Below are 23,143 nucleotides of genomic sequence, written 5' to 3' on the forward strand. Positions count from 1 at the left end.
TGACGGTCCGTCACGCATGTTACGGTCCGTCCTGCCATTCCGTTACGAAGTTCAGAGAGTCGATTTCAGTATCCAATTTTCAGAATTCTAAGTATTTTGGAACGAGATACCCTCGACGGTCCGTCGTGCCCATGACGGTTCATCGTTTCTGCCAGTTTTTCCAGAATCAAAGTCTGCTTCTCAAAACGACTAAACAGGTCGTTACAATAGATACCAATTTACCCATCATTCGTCCTCGAACGATCATAAGAAGAAAAACAAGGGCGAAAAGAAGTACCTGAGTCTGTAAACAGGTGTGGATATCATTCTTGCATATCAGCCTCTTTCTCCCAAGTGGCTTCTTCGACTGGTCGATTCTTCCAGTGAACTTTGATGGATGCAATCTCCCTTGACCTCAACTTGCGAACTTCTCTATCTAAAATAGCAACAGGCTCCTCCTCATAAGACAAATTCTCATCAAGCAAAACTGAATCCCAACGAATAATGTAGTTTCCATCCCCATGGTATCTTTTCAACATAGACACATGAAATACCGGATGCACTCCGGACAGCCCTGGAGGCAAGGCTAACTCATAAGCCACCTCCCCTACTCGCTTAAGTACTTCAAAGGGACCAATATACCTTGGGCTCAATTTACCCCTTTTTCCAAAACGCATCACCCCTTTCATGGGTGAAACCTTCAGCAAGACTTGTTCACCCTCCATGAACTCCAAGTCTCTAACTTTTCTATTGGCATATTCCTTTTGCCTACTTTGCGCCGCTAACAGCTTTTCTTGAATAGATCTCACTTTCTCTAATGAATCCCTCAAAAGGTCAGTACCCCAAGGTCTAACCTCAAATGCATCAAACCAACCAATGGGAGACCTACATTTCCTCCCATACAATGCTTCAAATGGAGCCATATCAATACTGGAGTGATAGCTATTGTTGTAGGAGAACTCTGCTAAGGGTAAGAAGCTATCCCAATGACCACCAAATTCTATCACACACGCACGAAGCATATCCTCCAACACTTGAATCGTTCGCTCAGACTGACCATCGGTTTGAGGATGGAACGGAGTACTAAGGTCCAACCTAGTACCCAATTTCGCATGCAATGTTTTCCAAAACTTAGAAGTAAACTGCGTACCTCTATCTGATATGATGGAGAGTGGAACCCCATGCAACCGAACAATTTCTGAGATATAGATTTTGGCTAACTTCTCTGCATTATAAGTCACCTTGACCGAAATGAAATGAGCAGACTTAGTTAACCTATCAACAATTACCCAAATCGAGTCATACTTACCCATTGTCTTGGGAAGACCAACCACAAAATCCATTGCAATCCTTTCCCACTTCCATTCAGGAATGGGCATTCTCTGAAGTGTTCCTCCGGGCCTCTGGTGTTCATACTTTACTTGTTGACAGTTTGGACATTTGGCAATAAAATCAACAATGTCACTTCATTCTACTCCACCAAAAGTGTTGCTTTAGGTCACGTACATCTTGGTTGCACCAGGATGTATAGAATACCTTGAACTATGAGCCTCTGTCAGAATAGTGTTGATCAAATCGTCAACTCGGGGTACACATACCCTTCCCTTGATTCTCAAAACACCTTCCTCATCGATTTGTGCTTCCTTAGCCTCTCCTCAGAATACCTTATCCTGGATTCTGCTTAGTTTCTCATCATCAAACTGTTTTCCCTTAATCTTGTCAAGAAAAGAAGATCTTGCCTCCACACAAGCCAACAATCCTCCCTTCTCGTTTACTTCTAATCTCATCAAGTCGTTAGCTAGAGTCTGAACCTCTCTAGCCAATGGACGTCTGGAAACTTGCAAGTGAGCTAGACTTCCCATGCTCCCTGCCTTTCTACTTAAGGCGTCTGCCACAACATTAGCCTTTCCCGGATGATACAAGATAGTGACATCGTAGTCTTTCAGTAGTTTCATCCATCTCCTCTGTCTCAAGTTCAAATCCTTCTGAGTAAAAACATATTGTAGGCTACGATGATCCGTGTATACTTCGCACTTAACCCCATATAGATAGTGTCTCCATTGCTTTAAGGCCAACACTACCGCAGCCAATTCCAAATCATGGGTCGGATAGTTACGTTCATGCACCTTTAATTGCCTCGAAGCGTAAGCAATTACATTCTTCTCTTGCATTAGCACTGCACCCAAACCCGAATAAGATGCATCACAATAGATAATGAAATTCTTACCTTCCACGGGCAAGGTGAGAATTGGTGCAGTAGTCAACAAAGTCTTAAGTTTCTGAAATCTTTCCTCACATTCGTCCGACCATACAAATGGAACATTTTGTTTAGTCAAGTTCGTCAATTGGGAAGCAATGGAAGAGAATCCCTTGACAAATCGATGGTAATAGCTAGCTAAACCAACAAAGCTCCTTATTTCTGACACACTAGTAGGTCTTACCCAATTCTTCACTGTCTCAATCTTAGAAGGATCCACCATCACTCCATCCTTAGACACTACGTGACCCAAGAAGGACACTGAATCTAGCCAAAACTCACACTTGGAGAATTTGGTATAAAGCTTTTTCTCCCTCAACATTTCCAATACCATTCTCAAATGTTCCTCGTGTTCTTTCTTGCTCTTTGAGTATATCAGTATATCATTAATAAATACGATCACAAAGAGATCCAAATATGGCTTAAAAATCCCATTCATCAAGCTCATGAAAGCAGCAGGGGCATTCGTAAGACCAAAAGACATCACTACAAATTCGTAATGCCCATACCTGGTCCGAAAAGCAGTCTTTGGCACATCCGTTGCTCGTATTTTCAATTGATGATAACCGGATCTCAAGTCAATCTTAGAGAAGACACAAGCACCTTGTAACTGATCGAACAAGTCATCAATGTGAGGAATGGGATATTTGTTCTTAATAGTTACCTTGTTCAACTGTCTGTAGTCTATGCACATCCGAAAACTCCCATCTTTCTTCTTCACAAACAAAACAGGAGCACCCCAAGGAGATGCACTTGGTCTAATAAAGCCTTTGCTTAGCAACTCTTGAAGTTGTGCCTTTAACTCTCTTAACTCCGCGGGAGCCATTCTATAAGGGGGTATAGAAATGGGGCGAGTGCCCGGTTCAAGATCAATGCAGAAGTCAATATCCCTATATGGTGGCATGCCAGGAAGATCTGCAGGGAACACATCCAAAAACTCGCGGACTATCGAAATCGACTCGATCGAAGGTACTTGAGTAGTGTCATCCCTGAGATGTGCCAAGAAAGCTAAACACCCTTTACTAACCATTTTCTTAGCACAAAGAAAGGAGACGATACGAACCGGATTGGAAGTGTAGTCGCCCTCTTACATTAACGGATCCGTCCCAGGTTTGACTAACGTCACAGTTTTAGCATTACAATCCAAGATCGCAAAATTCGGAGAAAGTCAAGTCATACCCAGAATTACCTCAAAATCAACCATTTCTAAGATAACCAAGTCTACATAAGTGTTGCTTCCCACAAAAGTTACCAAACAAGACCTATATACTTTTTCAACTATCACAGACTCACCCACCGGAGTAGAAACACGAATAGGCATGTCAAGAAATTCACAAGGTAAATTAAGACCAGTAGCAAATGAAGAAGATACATAAGAAAACGTGGATCCAGGATCAAACAATACAGAAGCCATGCAATCACAAACCGAAAGATTACCTGTGATGACAGCATCAGATGTCTCCGCTTCAGATCTCCCAGGGAAAGCATAACAATGGGCCCTCTCACCTGTCTGTTCGTTGCTCCTACTATGTTGTGATGTAGTGGCTCCAGCTTGCCCATCACCCCGACCGTTTTGGTGACCAGCATTACCTCGACCACCGCGTCCTCCAGAATGACGGCCTCTTCCATAACCACCTCTACCTCTAACATTTGGAGGTCTGTAACTTTGTTTTGGACAATACCTCTTAATGTGTCCAGTCTCCCCACATCCATAACACTCTCTAGATTCAAGCATAGGTCTCTCAGAGAAGTGTTGACCGGTATGAGGTGGGCCCCCAACTACTGTCTATAGTGAAGACTGAATTGGTCGGACTGGGTAACCTCCTGAACCCTGTCCTCTAGAGTAAGAACCATTAAACTCACCTCCCTTTCGAAACCTTTTTGATGTAGTTGCCATGGTGAAGTCATCTGGCTTCATTCCCTCTACCTCTATCACGAAGTCTACCACTTCTTGAAAAGATTTCGCTGTAGCCGCTACCTGTAAGGCTGAAATTCGCAATTCTGACCTCAACCCCTTCACAAAATGGCGAATCCGCTCTTGTGGACTGAAACAAAGCTGAGTGGCATATCTGGAAAGTGCACGAAACTTAGCCTCATATGTAGTAACCGACATCCTACCCTGCTCTAGGCTCAAGAATTCATTTCTTTTCCTATCCCTCAAAGTCCGGGGAATATACTTCTCCATAAACAAGCTAGAGAATGATGCCCAAGTCAGAGATGGTGCCTCTATTGGTTGACACTCAACATGTGACCGCCACCACATTTTGGCGTTCCCTTGAAACTGATAAGTCACAAACTCAACACCAAACCGTTCTACTACACCCATCTTGTGTAGTAGCTCATGACAGTCAACCAGAAAATCGTAGGCATCCTCAGATTCAGCACCCTTGAAGACTGGAGGTTTCAATTTCAAGAACTTACTGAAAAGTTCATGCTGATCATTTGTCATTATCGGCCCTGTAGTCAGACGAGGAAACGTGCCTATTTCCAATAAGGCATCCATGCGGGGAGCCATAGTAGCCGCATGTTGTACCTACGGAGCCTGAGGTGCTGGTGCAGAAAACACTGGAGGTGTCTGGCCTTGATCAGATAACCCGCTAAGGTAAGCAAGAACCTGATTGATCATTTCTGGAGTAGGTTGGGGTGGCAATTCCTCATTCTGCACTTGTTCATTCTCCCCATCCTCCCCTTCTCTTACTATTTCCTCAGCCGGTGGAGGAGTCACCGCCCTAGTACCAGATGGGCCAGGCGTTCGTCCTCTTCCTCTAGAGGACGTCCTCCCGCGACCTCTACCGCGGCCTCTTGCCACGGCTCCTCTTTGAGCTACAGTCTCAGTGGCTGGCTCAGATGCATCTTGTCTTGCTTATGTTGATGTTGGCGCGATTGTTGCTCTAGTTCTAACCATCTGCGAAATAGAGTGAAGATGGTCAGATACCAATTTGTATCACCTAGATACCAATTGGACCCAAGTAGTAGCACGAAAGAAAGAATGAAAGAATGGAATTTTCCTAAAGCCTTATAGCCTCTCAAAGAAAAGTAAAGGCGTCCCCCTACCGTTCCTTAAGACTCTACTAGACTCGTTCTTGTGTGATGAGACCAACGAACCTAAGGCTCTGATACCAAGTTTGTCACGACCCAAATCGGGCCGCGACTGGCACCCACACTTACCCTCCTATGTGAGCGAACCAACCAATCTAAACCTTAACATTTCAATATAATATCAACAGAAAGTAATGCGGAAGACTTAAACTCATTAATAAAAACCAATTCAATAAACTTCTAAAAACTCGACGACTATTATTTATTATTATCCCCAGAATCTGGAAGTCATCATCACAAGAACATCTATCCTCAAATTACTAATCTAAGAGTATCTAAGAAGCTAAAATACATAAAAAGCTAGTCCATGCCGGAACTTCAAGGCATCAAGACATGAAGAGGAAGATCCAGTCCAAGCTAGAAGCATTAGCTCACCCTGAAATCCGGTGTAATGAAGACTGGCTAGAGTTGCGGTTGAGTTGAAGACGACGGCACGTTTGCTGCACTCCACAAATAACAAGGAAAGAAACATACAAGTAGGGGTCAGTACAAAACACGGGTACTGAGTAAATATCATCGGCCAACTCAAAATAGAAAACAATATGCATCAAATGATATCATAAATCAACTACAATACTCAATCTGTAGCAACAACATGTACAAGAATCTTTGATAAATAACGTCAAGTACACTCATGAGGACTCAAGCCTCCATATCATACTCATTTGGGAATTAGGTTCATTAGATTGAGTATATTAACATCTTTCAAGATTCATCACCTTTATTCTTGTGTCGGTACGTGACACTCCGCTCCCCTACTACTATGTGTCGGAACGTGACACTCCGATCCCCTAATTCTACGTGTCGGTTCGTGACACCCGATCCCTTAATTCTACATATCAGTTCGTGACACCCGATCCCCTAATTCTACGTGTCGGTTTGTGACACCCGATCCCCTAATTCTACGTGTCAGTTCGTGACACCCGATCCCCTAATTCTACGTGTCGGTTCGTGACACCCGATCCCCTAATTCTACGGGTCGGTTCGTGACACCCGATCCCCTAATTCTACGTGTCGGTTCGTGACACCCGATCCCCTAATTCTATCAATTCATCAAGCCTTCTTTTATACCAAGGCCTCATCAATCTCATCAATCTCATCACCTTAGTTCATCAAGCCTTCTTTTATACCAAGACGTCATTATTAACAAGGGTTTTTCAAGATTTGGGATTCAATAGCTTCATCATGCTTATTTCATCACAATTATATAATCACATTCATGCAAGCATACAATTAAGCATATAGAAGACTTTACAATACAACCCAACACATATCATTCGCTATTAAGAGTTAACTACGAATAGTATAAAAACCATAACCTACCTCCACCGAAGACTAGTAATCAAGCAAGCAATTTCCCAAAGCTTTGTGTTTCTCCTCTTCTTTTCACCTTCTCGTTCAATTTTCCCTCTCTCTCTTTGTTCTTTCTAGTTTTCTTATTCCAACTCCCTTTCTTTTACCCTAATTAGCATATAATTAAGAATAAAAGATGGCAATAATAACCCACTAATTAACTTAAGGTTACCTCTTTTAACCCCCAAGTAATTAGACTTATTAAAATTAACCCACTAACTTTATAATTAAAGCAGGAATAGTCCAAAACGCCCCTTACAATAATTACAGAAATCCGACCCAGCCTGTAACGACCTGTTTAGTCGTTTTGAGCAACAAACTTCAATTCTGGAAAAACAGGCTGAGGCGACGGACCAAACGACGATCCGTCATGGGCACGACGGACCGTCGCAGAGTCTCGTTTCAAAACACTTAGAAAATCTGAATTTGGGTACTGAAAATCGACTCTCTGAACTTCGTGACGGAATGGCAGGACGGACCGTCACAGGCGTGACGGACCGTCATAAATTGTTCAGTGGAAATTGACTCTCTGACCCTTGCGACGGCCTGCAGGACGGACCGTCGCAGGCGCGATGGCCCGTCACAGTTTGCATAATCCCAGTTGGAGTCGGATTTCTGGTTAAGTTTTAAGGGACATTTTTGACTGTTCTTGCCTTAATTATAAAGTTCGTGGGTTTATATTAATAACTCAAATTCTTGGGGGTTAAAAGAGGTAACCCTAAGTTAATTAGTGGGGTATTATTGCCATCTTTTATTATTAATTATATACTAATTAGGGTAAAAGAAAGAGGGTTTGAATAAAGAAAATAGAAAGAACAAGAGAAAGAGAGGAAAAGTTGAACGAGAGAGAGGATCGAACGAGAGGAAAAACACAAAGCTTGGGAAATTGCTTGCTTGATCACGAATCTTCGGTGGAGGTGGGTTATGGTTTTCATGCTTTCATAAGTAAACTCTTAATAGTGAATGATATGTATTGGTAGTATTGTAAACCCTACTATATGTTTAATGGTATGTTTGCATGAATATGATTATGTGATTGTGATAAGATAAGCATGATGAAAATATTGAATCCCAAATCTTGAAAAGAAACTTTAATATACATTATTAATGATGATGCCTTGGTATAGAAGAATGCTTGATGAATTAAAGTAATGGGATTGATGATGCCTTGGAATAGAGAAGGCTTGATGATGTACTTAATGATATTAGTGGATCGGAGTGTCACGTTCCGACACATAGTATTAGTGGATCGGAGTGTCACGTACCGACACATGTAGGGGATTGGAGTGTCACGTTCCGACACATAGTATTAGTGGATCGGAGTGTCACATTCCGACACATAGTATTAGTGGATCGGAGTGTCACGTACCGACACATGTAGGGGATCGGAGTGTCACGTTCCGACACATGTAGGGGATCGGAGTGTCACGTACCGACACATGTAGGGGATCGGAGTGTCACGTTCCGACACATAGAATTAGGGAATCGGAGTGTCACGTACCGACACATAGTAGTAGGGGATCGGGGTGTCACGTACCGACACAAGAGGAAGAAAGATAATGAATCTTGAAAGATGATAATATACTCAACTTACTAAACTTAATTCCCAAATGAGTATGGCATTGAGGCTTGAGCCCTCATGGATGAACTTGATGGTACTTATTGATGATTATAATACTTGTTGTTGCTACATGTTGAGTTTTATAGTTGATTTACGATAATATTTGATATATACTGTTCCCTATTTTGAGTTGGCCGATGATATCTACTCAGTACCCGTGGTTTGTACTGACCCCTACTTTTATGTTTTCTTCTTGTTATTTGTGGAGTGCAGCAAACGTGCCGTCATCTTCGACTCAACCGTAACTCAAGCCAGTCTTCGTCACACAGGATCTTCAGGGTGAGCTAACGCTTCTAGCTTGGACTGGATCTTCTCCTTCATGTCTTGATGCCTTGAACTTCCGGCATGGACTAGCTTCTTATGTATTTTTAGCTTCTTAGAAACTCTTAGAATTAGTAGTTTAAAGTAGATGTTCTTGTGATGATGACTTCCAGATTCTGGGGATAATGATAAGTTTTTGAGTTATAGAAGTTGATTATTTATTTTACTTATGAGTTTAAGTCTTCCGCATTACTTTCTGTTTATATTATATTGAAATGTTAAGGTTTAGATTGGTTGGTTCGCTCACATAGGAGGGTAAGTGTGTCGCGGCCCGGATTTGGGTCGTGACACAGCCTGGGATTACGCAGCCTGTGACGGGCCGTCGTGCCTGCGACGGTCCGTCCTGCTGCTCCATCACAGACTTCAGAGGCTCAATTCTCTGAAGAGTCTGTGACGGTCCGTCACGCATGTGACGGTCCATCCTGCCATTCTGTTACGAAGTTCAGAGAGTCGATTTCAGTACCCAATTTTCAGAATTCTAAGTATTTTGGAACGAGATACCCTCGACGGTCCGTCGTGCCCATGACGGTCCGTCGTTTCTGCCAGTTTTTCCAGAATCAAAGTCTGCTGCTCAAAACGACTAAACAGGTCGTTACACCACCCCTCCCCAACTTATTTGGAATTGAACCATAGTTATTGTTATGGTTATAAAATGCAGTTACAAATAATTAATGCAATTATCACCAATAAGTAGGTGACATTTGAATGGAGTTCACAACTGAATATTCTTAATCAAATTTTGATACATAACATATTAATCTCACAACATTATTTTGTGAGCACTTTAACTAACAAATATCCACAAATAATAATAAAGACAATCTTAATTTTCTAACAATCAAGAAGAAAAAGACTTATTGCTTAACATATTTCTCAAAAAAACAGTTTGTAGTGGCGCATCCAGTTTTAGGGTCCACAAATTTAATTGAAATAATCAAAAGAAAGAGTTATTATTTCTTTATAAAAAAAAAAAAGCTTTATCAAAAGAAAAAGTTATCACTACAACAAAAATGATCTTTAATAACAATTAATAGCTTAACTGTCATTAAGGGCATCTTCAACCAAAACACTGAATTTTACATCAAAATTGGGGTCAACACTATTTTTGGTCTAATCAACTCCAACAAATTTTACACCAAAAAAAATATTTTCTTTCTCTTCATTAATATTATATTATTTCTTATTTCATTTATATTTTCATATTTCATAAAACTATTTCTTTCTAAAGCATTCATCATATATAATTCATATTATTTTCTTTTATATCCAATGATTAACTTAAATTTAATTTTTAAAAAAGTTATAAATATAAGAATTAATTTATAAAAAAGCTAAATTTTGTATCTGAAATTAATATTAAGAAAATATTGCATAAAAAATAATTTAAAAAATATCTATAATGTTTAATTAAAAGTTTGTATAATGAAATAATATTAAAATATAAAAGAATAATTTTGGTGTGATGAATAGTGTTACACCAAATTTGATGTAACACTATTTAAATATCAAATTTGGTGTAAAAATTGATGTTGGTTGGAGCTTAAAAACACCAAATTTTACATCAAATTTACATGAATCACTTTGACTTGTAGTAAATATTAAGTTTCCTGAAATAGGAGAAAGAAAACTTTGAGGAATAAACCAAACTTCATAAAAAGCTTAATTAATGTATTTAAATTTGACTAACCTATATTGGAAAAAAGCCCTACAAATAATAGTGACATAAAATTTCTCTATTTATAGAAAACAAAAAATTAAATTGAGTAAACAAATGTTTATTGTGTCTTAAAAGTTACAACCCTTTGAAAAGATCCATTATAAAAGTCACAATTCTTCATAAAAGTCACAACTTTTCATAAAAATCACAATTTGTCATAAAACTCATAACTTTTCATAAAAATAATAACTTTTCATAAAAGGAGAAGACTAGTTTTACAAATAAATAAATTTTTAAAAAAAAATCTAATTTATGATGACGCCATGTAGACTGACCTAGAATTCTCTTTTACATATATACATTATTCTTCCATTTACTATAGTGTCAACCAAATTATTTTTCAATACCAGGTTCTACCTCAACTCTTAAATCATGAAATATAAATTTATTTTATTGTTAATAATTTCTTTCAAATACATTCAACTAGTTTTCTAAATAAACAAATTATATACTTAACAAATTTCATATGTAAAATTTAAAATTTCATCATACTAATTATTTTTCAAAAAATTAAAAAAAAAAAAAGTACCACTATACATTATTTCTACCTATAGTTCCAAAGATATTTATTCGTCCAGAGCTAGTTGACCAAAATAAGTATCTCAAATTACATGAGCAATAAATCTTACATTATATTCATTTATTTGTCATTTAAGATCATTTAAAAATTTATTTAAATATGATAATAATTATAATGATTAATTACTGATTAAATTGTTCCTATTTATTCCTTGAATTGGTTATTAATGAATACATGCCTTTCTTGAGCATTGAAGGTCGATTATCAAAACATAAATAATGATCTTCAATAACAAACATTTTAAATAAATTATTTGGCTAAGGCGACAATACTATTAAGGATTTTATGAAGCTAGATTACTTTCTCCATTTAAAAAAATGACCTAATTTGACATAACAAGAAATTTAAGAAAAGAAAGAAATATTTTTAATCTTATGACTCAAAATTAAAGTTATGCCAAATATATCAATAATATTTTCATTAATCTTGTGCATTAAACATGTTACGTGAAAAGTTGAAGTTCAACCTTTTTTAAACAAACTAAAAAGAAAATTGAGTCAATCTTTTTTTCTAAATAGACGGAGTACTTTTTTGTCTCTAATTATGTTAGTTATTTAATAAGTAATATTTTTAATGTAATTTTAAATAATATATGTTATTCTTCTTGTCCCAATTTTATGTAGCACATGTGAAATTTTGAAATTTAATCACATTTTAATATGTTTTCAGCTATTTTAAGTTGTTAATTATTGTGATTTATAGAACTCTTAGCATAATTTGACGTAATTTTTATATAATATATATTTCTCACTCAATCTCAATTGTATAGTACATATGAAATTTCGAGAGTTGGTCAAATTTTCTGTACTATTTTTAACTATATTTTAATACTATTTGTATAATTTCAAATAATATATGTTACTCACTCTATTCTTCTATACAATACATGTGAAAGTTCAAGAATGAACTAAATTTTTAGTATTTTAAATTGAACTTTAGTTCTATATTGTAGTGAATAGAGGAAGTTGAAGAAGAAGGGCAGATCGGTCAATTAACCGGCTTATCCTAATGTCACGACCCAAAACGAGTCGTCAGTAGCACCCACACTTACCCTCCTATGTGAGCGAACCAACCAATCTAAACCCCAACATTTCAACTATAATCAACAGGAAATAATGCGGAAGACTTGAACTCATTAATATAACCAATAAATAACTTCTAAAATTTAATACTTATTATTCCCAAAATCTGGAAGTCATCACCACAAGAACATCTATCCTCAAATTACTAAATCTAAGAGTATCTAGGAAGCTAAAATAAGTAAACAGATGGTCCATGTCCGAACTTCAAGACATCAAGACGTGAAAGAAAGAATCCAGTCCGAGCTAGGAACAATAGCTCACCCTGAAATCTGATTATGCTGAAGTCTGGCTAGAGTTGCGGTTGAGTTGAAGACGATGGTACGTTTGCTGCACTCCACAAATAACAAAGAAAGAAACATACAATTAGGGGTCAGTACAAGGCACAAGTACTGAGTAGGTATCATCGGCCAACTCAAAATAGAAAGCAATATATATCATATAATAACATAAAATCAACCATAACACTTAACAGGTGACAACAACAAGTACCAACACCATTGGCCACAACCCCAAGCACATCTATGAAGACTTAAGCCTCCACACCATACTCATTTGGGAAACAAGTTCTTTAAATCTGAGTATATTAGCATAATTCAAGATTCATTCTCTTTACTATCCTGGTGTCGGAACGTGACACTCCGATCCCCTACTATCCTGGTGTCAGAACATGACACTCCGATCCTCTACTATCTTGGTGTCGGAACGTGACACTCCGATCCTCTACTATCCTGGTGTCGGAAGGTGACACTCCGATCCTCTACTATCCTGGTGTCGGAATGTGACACTCCGATCCTCTACTATCCTGGTGTCGGAACGTGATACTCCGATCCTATACTATCATGGTGTCGGAATGTGACACTCTGATCCTCTACTATCCTGGTGTCGGAACGTGACACTCCGATCCTCTACTACCCTGGTGTCGGAACGTGACACCCGATCCATTAACCTCATTCTTTTTAATTCATCAAGCCTTCTTTTATATCAAAGCATCATCATTAACAAAGAGGTTTTAAGGTTTAAGAGTCAACAGCCTCATCATGCTAATTCATCACAATTACATAATCACATCATGCAAGCACACAATTAAGCATATAGAAGACTTTACAAAATTACCCAATACATATCAATCGCTATTTAGAGTTTACTACGGAATAGCATAAACCATAACCTACCTCCATCGAAGAATCAAAGTCAAGCAACTACTTCTCCAACGCCTTTCCCCTTTTTTTATTGCCTCCGAACCGTTCCAATCTATCAAATATATACATATATATACATACATAAGGTGGAAGTTCACAAGACCATATATACTTATTATTCTGTGTCTAGCCTTTACCCATCAATTCACCTAATTCTATAATCAATCTCTTATAGTTTAAACTTAATGGTAAGTCTTAATTCTTTCAATTAGCATAACTTTGATGAAATTTTAATAATTCGATACACTTTATATTTAATTACTTATCTTATTATATTAAAACATAAATTATAATGTAATAGAAAATAATCTTAAACATCGAAGATGGATGTAAAGTCACTGGCGTAGATTTATCAATAAACAAGTATACATAATCAACCTATTCTACCAATTTAATATTAATAGATTTTCATACCCTCATAATGCCCATCATCCTGACAATTTATTAGCCACTAATATTTGTCTCCCAAAAATTTTAAAGTCGAAATCATTAACAGAACCTCAATTGTTTTGTATATTCAAACCATTCACTGTCTAAACTTTGCCAACATTCCTTTAAACTTTAATTTCTCTTATTATTTGTTCTGTCATAATCATGACGCTATGTAGTATATGTAAAGGTATAATTAGGCCCCACCCAATAATTTAATATGCTTAGAAAATAATGCGGTAGTTGAACACTTACCTGAAGGCACAACCGCATCCTCACGTCTCATGTAAGGCCCTTGTTGTTCTCCGCTTCTCTTTTTTTTTTTTGTTTTCTTTCACAGATTATTTGATACCCTAATTAATATGCCTGACTAATTATAAAAATAATGATAAAAACCACTCACTACTAAGTTTAATGTTATCTTCTTTAACCCTCAACTACATAAATTATTAAAACTATCCCATTATTTTTATAATTATAATTACGAATAGTTAAAAATATCCATTTAGAATCTATCGAAAATTATTTTATGAAATAAAATGCTCTATTGCTCAAATGTCACGACCCAAATCGGGTCGCGACTGGCACCCACACTTACCCTCCTTTGTGAGCGAACCAACCAATCTAAACCTTAACATTTCAATATAATATCAACAGAAAGTAATGCGGAAGACTTAAACTCATTAATAAAAACCAATTCAATAACTTCTAAAAACTCAACAACTATTATTATCCCCAGAATCTGGAAGTCATCATCACAAGAACATCTAATTCAAATTACTAAATCTAAGAGTATCTAAGAAGCTAAAATACATAAACAGCTAGTCTATGCCGAAACTTCAAGGCATCAAGACAAGAAGAGGAGGATCCAGTCCAAGCTAGAAGCAGTAGCTCACCTTGATATCCGGAGTAATGAAGACTGGTTAGAGTTGCGGTTGAGTTGAAGACGAGGTACGTTTGCTGCACTCTACAATTAACAAAGAAAACAATTACAAGTAGGGGTCAGTACAAACACAAGTACTGAGTAGGTATCATCGGCCAACTCAAAATAGAAAACAGTATATATCAGGTAACATCATAAAATCAACTAATATCCTTAGCATGCAGCATTTACAATTACCATAACCCTTGGTTACAACACCAAGCACATCAATGAGGACTCACGCCTCCTCATCATACTCATTTGGGAATTAGGTTCATTAGATTGAGTATATCAACATCTTTCAAGATTCATTATCTTTATTCCTCTCGTGTCGGTACGTGACACTCCGCTCCTCATATACTATCCTGGTGTCGGAACGTAACACTCCGATCCTCATTCTATCCTGGTGTCGGAACGTGACACCCGATCCATATTCTATCCTGGTACCGGAACGTGGCACCCGATCCATATACTATCCTGGTGTCGGAACGTGACACTCCGATCCTCATATACTATCCTGGTACCGGAACGTGGCACTCCGATCCTCATTCTATCCTGGTGTCGAAACGTGACACCCGATCCATATTCTATCCTGGTACCGGAACGTGGCACCCGATCTATATACTATCCTGGTGTCGGAACGTGACACTCCGATCCTCATTCTATCCTGGTGTCGGAACGTGACACCCGATCCATATTCTATCCTGGTACCGGAACATGGCACCCGATCCATATACTATCCTGGTGTCGGAACGTGACACTCCGATCCTCATATACTATCCTGGTACCGGAACGTGGCACCCGATCCATATACTTTCGTTCATCAAGCCTTCTTTTATACCAAGGCATTATCATCAACAGAGTAGATTAGGGTTTCTTAACATTTAGGATTCAATAGCTTCATCATGCTTATTTTATCACAATTACATAATCACATTCATGCAAGCATACAATTAAGCATATAGAAGGGTTTACAATACTACCCATACATATCATTCGCTATTAAGAGTTTACTACGAATAGTATAAAAACCATAACCTACCTCCACCGAAGATTCGTGATCAAGCAAGCAATTTTCTCAAGGCTTTGTTTTCTCTTTGTTTCCCTCTTGTCTCGATCGATCATCTCTCTCTCTTCTTGTTCTTTCTATTTTTTCTTATTCAAACCCTCTTTCCTTTACCCTAATTAGCATATAATTAAGTATAAAAGAATGATGAATTAACCCACTAATTAACTCAAGGTTACCTCTTTTAACCCCCAAGTAGTTGAGTTATTAATATTAAACCACTAACTTTATAATTATAAGCCGGAATAGTCCAAAACGTCCCTTAAAATAATTACAAAAATCCGACCCAGCCTGGGATTACGCAGTCTGTGACGGCCCGTCATGCCTGCGACGGTCCGTCCTGCTGCTCCGTCACAGAGTTTAGAGACTCAATTCTCTGAAGCGTCTGTGACGGTCCGTCCTGCCATTCTGTTACGAAGTTCAGAGAGTCGATTTCAGTACCCATTTTTTAGAATTTCTAAGTGTTTTAAAACGAGACCCCCTCGACGGTCCGTCGTGCCCATGACGGTCCGTCGTGGGATCCGTCGACTCAGCCAGTTTTTCTCGAAATAAATTTTGCTGCTCAAAACGACTAAACAGGTCGTTACAATAGATACCAATTTACCCATCGTTCGTCCTCGAACGATCATAAGAAGGAAAACAAGGGCGAAAAGAAGTACCTGAATCTGTAAACAGGTGTGGGTATCTTTCTTGCATATCAGCCTCTTTCTCCCAAGTGGCTTCTTCAACAGGTCGATTCTTCCATTGAACTTTGATGGATGCAATCTCCCTTGACCTCAACTTGCGGACTTCTCTATCTAAAATAGCAACAGGTTCCTTCTCATAAGACAAATTCTCATCAAGCAAAACTGAATCTCAACGGATAATGTAGTTTCCATCCCCATGGTATCTTTTCAACATAGACACATGAAATACCGGATGCACTCCGGACAGCACTGGAGGCAAGGCTAACTCATAAGCCACCTCCCCTACGCGCTTCAAAACTTGAAATGGACCAATATACCTTGGGCTAAGATTACCTCGCTTACCAAACCGCATTACCCCTTTCATGGGCGAAACCTTCAGCAAGACTTGCTCACCCTCCATGAACTCCAAGTCTCTAACCTTTCGATCTGCATATTTCTTTTGCCTGCTTTGAGCCGCTAAAAGCTTTTCTTGAATAGATTTCACCCTCTCTAATGAATCCCTAAAAAGGTCAGTACCCCAAGGTCTAACCTCAAATGCATCAAACCAACCAATGGGAGACCTACATCTCCTCCCATACAATGCTTCGAATGGAGCCATATCAATACTGGAGTGATAGCTATTGTTGTAGGAGAACTCTCCTAAGGGTAAAAAGCTATCCCAATGACCACCAAATTCTATCACACATGCACGAAGCATATCCTCCAACACTTGAATCGTTCTCTCAGACTGACCATCGGTCTGAGGATGGAACGCAGTACTAAGGTCCAACCAAGTACCCAATTCCGCATGCAATGTTTTCCAAAACTTAGAAGTAAACTGCGTACCTCTATCTGATATGATGGAGAGTGGAACCCCATGCAACCGAAAACCTTTCGAAATGTAAAGTTTGGCTAACTTCTCTGCATTGTAAGTCACCTTGACCGGAATGAAGTGAGCAGACTTAGTTAACCTATCAACAATTACCCAAATGGAGTCATACTTACCCATTGTCTTTGGAAGACCAACCACGAAGTCCATTGCAATTCTTTCCCACTTCCATTCAGGAATGGGCATTCTCTGAAGTGTTCCTCCGGGCCTCTGGTGTTCATACTTTACTTGTTGACAGTTTGGACATTTGGCAATAAAATAAATAATATCACGCTTCATTCTACTCCACCAAAAGTGTTGCTTTAGGTCACGATACATCTTGATTGCACCAGGATGTATAGAATACCTTGAACTATGAGCCTCTATAAGAATAGTGTGAATCAAATCATCGACGCGGGGTACACATACCCTTCCTTGATTCTCAAGACACCTTCCTCATCGGTTTGTGTTTCCTTAGCCTCTCCTCGCAATACTTTATATTGGATTCTGCTTAGTTTCTCATGATCAAACTGTTTTCCCTTAATCTTGTCAAGAAAAGAAGATCTTGCCTCCACACAAGCCAACAATCCTCCCTTCTCATTTACTTCTAACCTCATCAAGTCGTTAGCCAGAGTCTGAACCTCTCTAGCCAATGGACGTCTTGAAACTTGCAAGTGAGCTAGATTTCCCATGCTCCCTGCCTTTCTACTTAAGGCGTCTGCCACAACATTAGCCTTTCCCGGATGATACAAGATAGTGATGTCGTAGTCCTTCAGTAGTTCCATCCATCTCCTCTGTCTCAAGTTCAAATCTTTCTGAGTAAAGACGTACTGTAGGCTACGATGATCCGTGTAGACTTCACACTTAACCCCATATAAATAATGTCTCCATTGCTTTAATGCAAACACTACCGCAGCCAACTCCAAATCATGGGTCGGATAATTACGTTCATTCACCTTTAATTGCCTCGAAGCATAAGCAATTACATTCTTCTCTTGCATTAGCACTGCACCCAAACCAGAATAGGATGCATCACAATAAACAATGAAGTCCTTACCTTCCACGGGCAAGGTGAGAATTGGTGCAGTAGTCAACAAGGTCTTGAGCTTCTGAAGGCTTTCCTCACATTCGTCCGACCATACAAATGGAACATTCTGCTTAGTCAAGTTCGTCAATTGGGAAGCAATGGAAGAGAATCCCTTGACAAATCGACGGTAATAGCTAGCTAAACCAACAAAGCTCCTTATTTCTGACACATTAGTAGGTCTTACCCAATTCTTCACCGTCTGAATATTAGAAGGATCCACCATCACTCCATCCTTAGACACCACGTGACCCAAGAAGGACACTGAATCTAGCCAAAACTCACACTTGGAGAATTTGGCATAAAGCTTTTTTTCCCTCAACATTTCCAATACCATTCTCAAATGCTCCTTATGTTCTTTCTTGCTCTTTGAGTATATCAGTATGTCGTCAATAAATACGATCACAAAGAGATCCAGATATGGCTTAAAAATACCGTTCATCAAGCTCATGAAAGCAGCAGGGGCATTCGTAAGACCAATAGACATCACTACAAATTCGTAATGCCCATACCTGGTCCGAAAAGTAGTCTTTGGCACATCCGTTGCCCGTATTTTCAATTGATGATAACCGGATCTCAAGTCAATCTTAGAGAAGACACAAGCACCTTGTAACTGATCGAACAAGTCATCAATGCCAGGAATGGGATATTTGTTCTTAATAGTTACCTTGTTCAACTGTCTGTAGTCTATGCACATCCGAAAACTCCCATCTTTCTTCTTCACAAACAAAACAGGAGCACCCCAAGGAGATGCACTTGGTCTAATAAAGCCTTTGCTTAGCAACTCTTAAAGTTGTGCCTTTAACTCTCTGAACTCCGCGGGAGCCATTCTATAAGGGGGTATAGAAATGGGGCGAGTACCCGGTTCAAGATCGATGCAGAAGTCAATATCTCTATCCGGTGGCATACCAGGAAGGTCTGCAGGAAACACATATAAAAATTCGCGGACTATCGAAACCGACTCAATTGAAGGTACTTGGGTAGTGTCATCCCTGAGATGTGCCAAGAAAGCTAGACAACCCTTACTAACCATTTTCTTAGCACGAAGAAAGGAGACGATATGAACCGAATTGGAAGTGTAGTCGCCCTCCCACACTAACGGATCTGTCCCAGGCTTGGCTAACGTCACTGTTTTAGCATTACAATCCAAGATCGCAAAATTCGGAGAAAGGCAAGTCATACCCAGAATTACATCAAAATCAACCATTTCTAAGATAACCAAGTCTACATAAGTATTGTTCCCTACAAAATTCACCAAACAAGACCTATATATCCTTTCAACTATTACAGACTCACCCACCGGAGTAGACACACGAATAGGTATGTCAAGCAATTCACAATGTAAATTAAGACCATTAGCAAATGAGGAAGATACATATGAAAATGTGGAGCCAGGATCAAATAATACAGAAGCCATGCAATCACAAATCAAAAGATTACCTGTGATAACAGCATCCGATGTCTCCGCTTCAGACCGCCCAGGGAAAGCGTAATAATGGGCCCTATCGTTTGTCTGCCCGTTGCCCCTACCATGTTGTGTTGTAGTGGCTCCAGTTTGCCCATCACCCCGACCGTTTTGGTGACCTCCATTACTTCGGCCACCTCGGCCTCCAGAATAGCGGCCTCTTCCATGACCACCTCTACCTCTAACTATTGGAGGTCTGTAACTCTGTTTTGGACAATACCTCTTAATGTGTCCAGTCTCCCCACATCCATAACACTCTCTGGATTCAAGCATAGGTCTCTCAGAGAAGTGTTGATCGGTCTGAGGTGGACCCCCAACTACAGTCTGTAGTGAAGACTGAATTGGTCGGACTGAGTAACCTCCTGAACCCTGTCTTCTGGAGTAAGAACCATTAAACTCACCTCCCTTTCGAAACCTTTTTGATGTCGATGCCATGGTGAAGTCATCTGGCTTCACTCTCTCCACCTCTATCACGAAGTCTACCACTTCTTGAAAGGATTTCGCTGTAGCCGCTACCTGTAAGGCTGAAATCCGCAACTCTGACCTCAACCCCTTCACGAAACGGCGAATCCGCTCTTGTGGACTAAAACAAAGCTGAGTGGCATATTTGGAAAGTGCACGAAACTTAGCCTCATATGCAGTAACCGACATCCTACCTTGCTCTAGGCTCAAGAATTCATCTCTTTTCCTATCCCTCAAAGTCCGGGGGATATACTTCTCCATAAACAAGCTAGAGAATGATGCCCAAGTCATAGGTGGTGCCTCTGTTGGTTGACACTCAACATGTGACCGCCACCACATTTTGGCGTTCCCTTGAAACTGATAAGTCACAAACTCAACACCAAACCGTTCTACTATACCCATCTTGTGTAGTAGCTCATGACAGTCAACCAGAAAATCGTAGGCATCCTCAGATTCAGCACCCTTGAAGACTAGAGATTTCAATTTCAAGAACATACTGAAAAGTTCATGCTGATCATTTGTCATTATAGGCCCTGTAGTCAGATGAGGAAATGTGCCTATTTCCAATGAGGCATCCATGCGAGGATCCATAGTAGCCGCATGTTGTACCTCCGAAACATGAGGTGCTGGTGCAGAAAACACTGGAGGCGCTTGGCCTTGATCAGATAACCCGCTAAGATACGCAAGAACCTGATTGATCATCTCTGGGGTAGGTTGGGGTGGCAATTCCTCATTCTGCACTTGCTTATTTTCCCCATCCTCACCCTCTCTTACTACTTTCTCAGTCGGTGGAGGAGTCACCGCCCTAGTACCAGATGGTCTAGGTGCTCGTCCTCTTCCTCTAGAGGACGTCCTCCCACGACCACTTCCGCGGCCTCTTGCCACTGCTCCTCTTCGAGCTACAGTCTCAGTTGCTGGCTCAGATGCATCTTGTCTTGCTGATGTTGATGTTGGCGCGGTTGTTGCTCTAGTTCTAACCATCTGCGAAATAGAGTGAAGATGGTCAGATACCAATTTGTATCACCTAGATACCAATTGGACCCAAGTAATAGCACGAAAGAAAGAATGAAAGAATGGAATTTACCTAAAGTCTTATAGCCTCTCAAAGAAAAGTAAAGGCGTCCCCCTACCGTTCCTTAAGACTCTACTAGACTCGTTCTTGTGTGATGAGACCAACGAACCTAATGCTCTGATACCAAGTTTTTCATGACCCAAATCGGGTCGCCACTGGCACCCACACTTACCCTCCTATGTGAGCGAACCAACCAATCTAAACCTTAACATTTCAATATAATATCAACAGAAAGTAATGCGGAAGACTTAAACTCATTAATAAAAACCAATTCAATAACTTCTAAAAACTCAACAACTATTATTATCCCCAGAATCTAGAAGTCATCATCACAAGAACATCTAATTCAAATTACTAAATCTAAGAGTATCTAAGAAGCTAAAATACATAAACAGCTAGTCCATGCCGGAACTTCAAGGCATCAAGACATGAAGAGGAGGATCCAGTCCAAGCTAGAAGCATTAGCTCACCCTGATATCCGGAGTAATGAAGACTGGTTAGAGTTGCGGTTGAGTTGAAGACGATGGTACGTTTGCTGCACTCCACAATTAACAAAGAAAACAAATACAAGTAGGGGTCAGTACAAACACAAGTACTGAGTAGGTATCATCGGCCAACTCAAAATAGAAATAGTATATATCAGGTAACATCATAAAATCAACTAATATCCTTAGCATGCAGCATTTACAATTACCATAACCCTTGGTTACAACACCAAGCACATCAATGAGGACTCACGCCTCCTCATCATACTCATTTGGGAATTAGGTTCATTAGATTGAGTATATCAACATCTTTCAAGATTCATTATCTTTATTCCTCTCGTGTCGGTACGTGACACTCCGCTCCTCATATACTATCTTGGTGTCGGAACGTGACACTCCGATCCTCATTCTATCCTGGTGTCGGAACGTGACACCCGATCCATATTCTATCCTTGTACCGGAACGTGGCACCCGATCCATATACTATCCTGGTGTCGGAATGTGACACTCTGATCCTCATATACTATCCTGGTACCGGAACGTGGCACTCCGATCCTCATTCTATCCTGCTGTCGGAACGTGACACCCGATCCATATACTATCCTGGTGTCGGAACGTGACACTCCGATCCTCATTCTATCCTGGTGTCGGAACGTGACACCCGATCCATATTCTATCCTGGTACCGGAACGTGGCACCCGATCCATATACTATCCTGGTGTCGGAACGTGACACTCCGATCCTCATATACTATCCTGGTACCAGAACGTGGCACCCGATCCATATACTTTCGTTCATCAAGCCTTCTTTTATACCAAGGCATTATCATTAACAAAGTAGATTAGGGTTTCTCAAGATTTAGGATTCAATAGCTTCATCATGCTTATTTTATCACAATTACATAATCACATTCATGCAAGCATACAATTAAGCATATAGAAGGGTTTACAATACTACCCATATATATCATTCGCTATTAAGAGTTTACTCCGAATAGTATAAAAACCATAACCTACCTCCACCGAAGATTCGTGATCAAGCAAGCAATTTTCTCAAGGCTTTGTTTTCTCTTTGTTTCCCTCTTGTCTCGATCGATCCTCTCTCTCTCTCTCTTCTTGTTCTTTCTATTTTTTCTTATTCAAACCCTCTTTCCTTTACCCTAATTAGCATATAATTAAGTATAAAAGAATGATGAATTAACCCACTAATTAACTCAAGGTTACCTCTTTTAACCCCCAAGTAGTTGAGTTATTAATATTAAACCACTAACTTTATAATTATAAGCCAGAATAGTCCAAAACGTCCCTTAAAATAATTACAGAAATCCGACCCAGCCTGGGATTACGCAGTCTGTAACAGCCCGTCGTGCCTGCGACGGTCCGTCCTGCTGCTCCGTCACAGAGTTCAGAGACTCAAT

At 39.6% G+C, this 23,143-nt stretch overlaps 1 long non-coding RNA gene across 1 annotated transcript; it reads right to left on the reverse strand.

Annotated features, from left to right (window-relative positions):
• Positions 1 to 12,083: 12,083 nt before the first annotated feature.
• LOC138339647 (uncharacterized) lies at positions 12,084 to 14,128 on the reverse strand. Its single transcript, XR_011212522.1, has 3 exons — positions 13,893 to 14,128; positions 13,182 to 13,260; positions 12,084 to 12,336 (listed from the first exon to the last, which is right to left on the reverse strand). It is a non-coding gene; the product is annotated as an uncharacterized lncRNA (long non-coding RNA).
• Positions 14,129 to 23,143: the final 9,015 nt, after the last annotated feature.

The sequence above is a fragment of the Solanum lycopersicum genome, chromosome 11 (assembly GCF_036512215.1).
Source record: "Solanum lycopersicum chromosome 11, SLM_r2.1".
Classification (NCBI taxonomy): Eukaryota; Viridiplantae; Streptophyta; class Magnoliopsida; order Solanales; family Solanaceae; genus Solanum; species Solanum lycopersicum.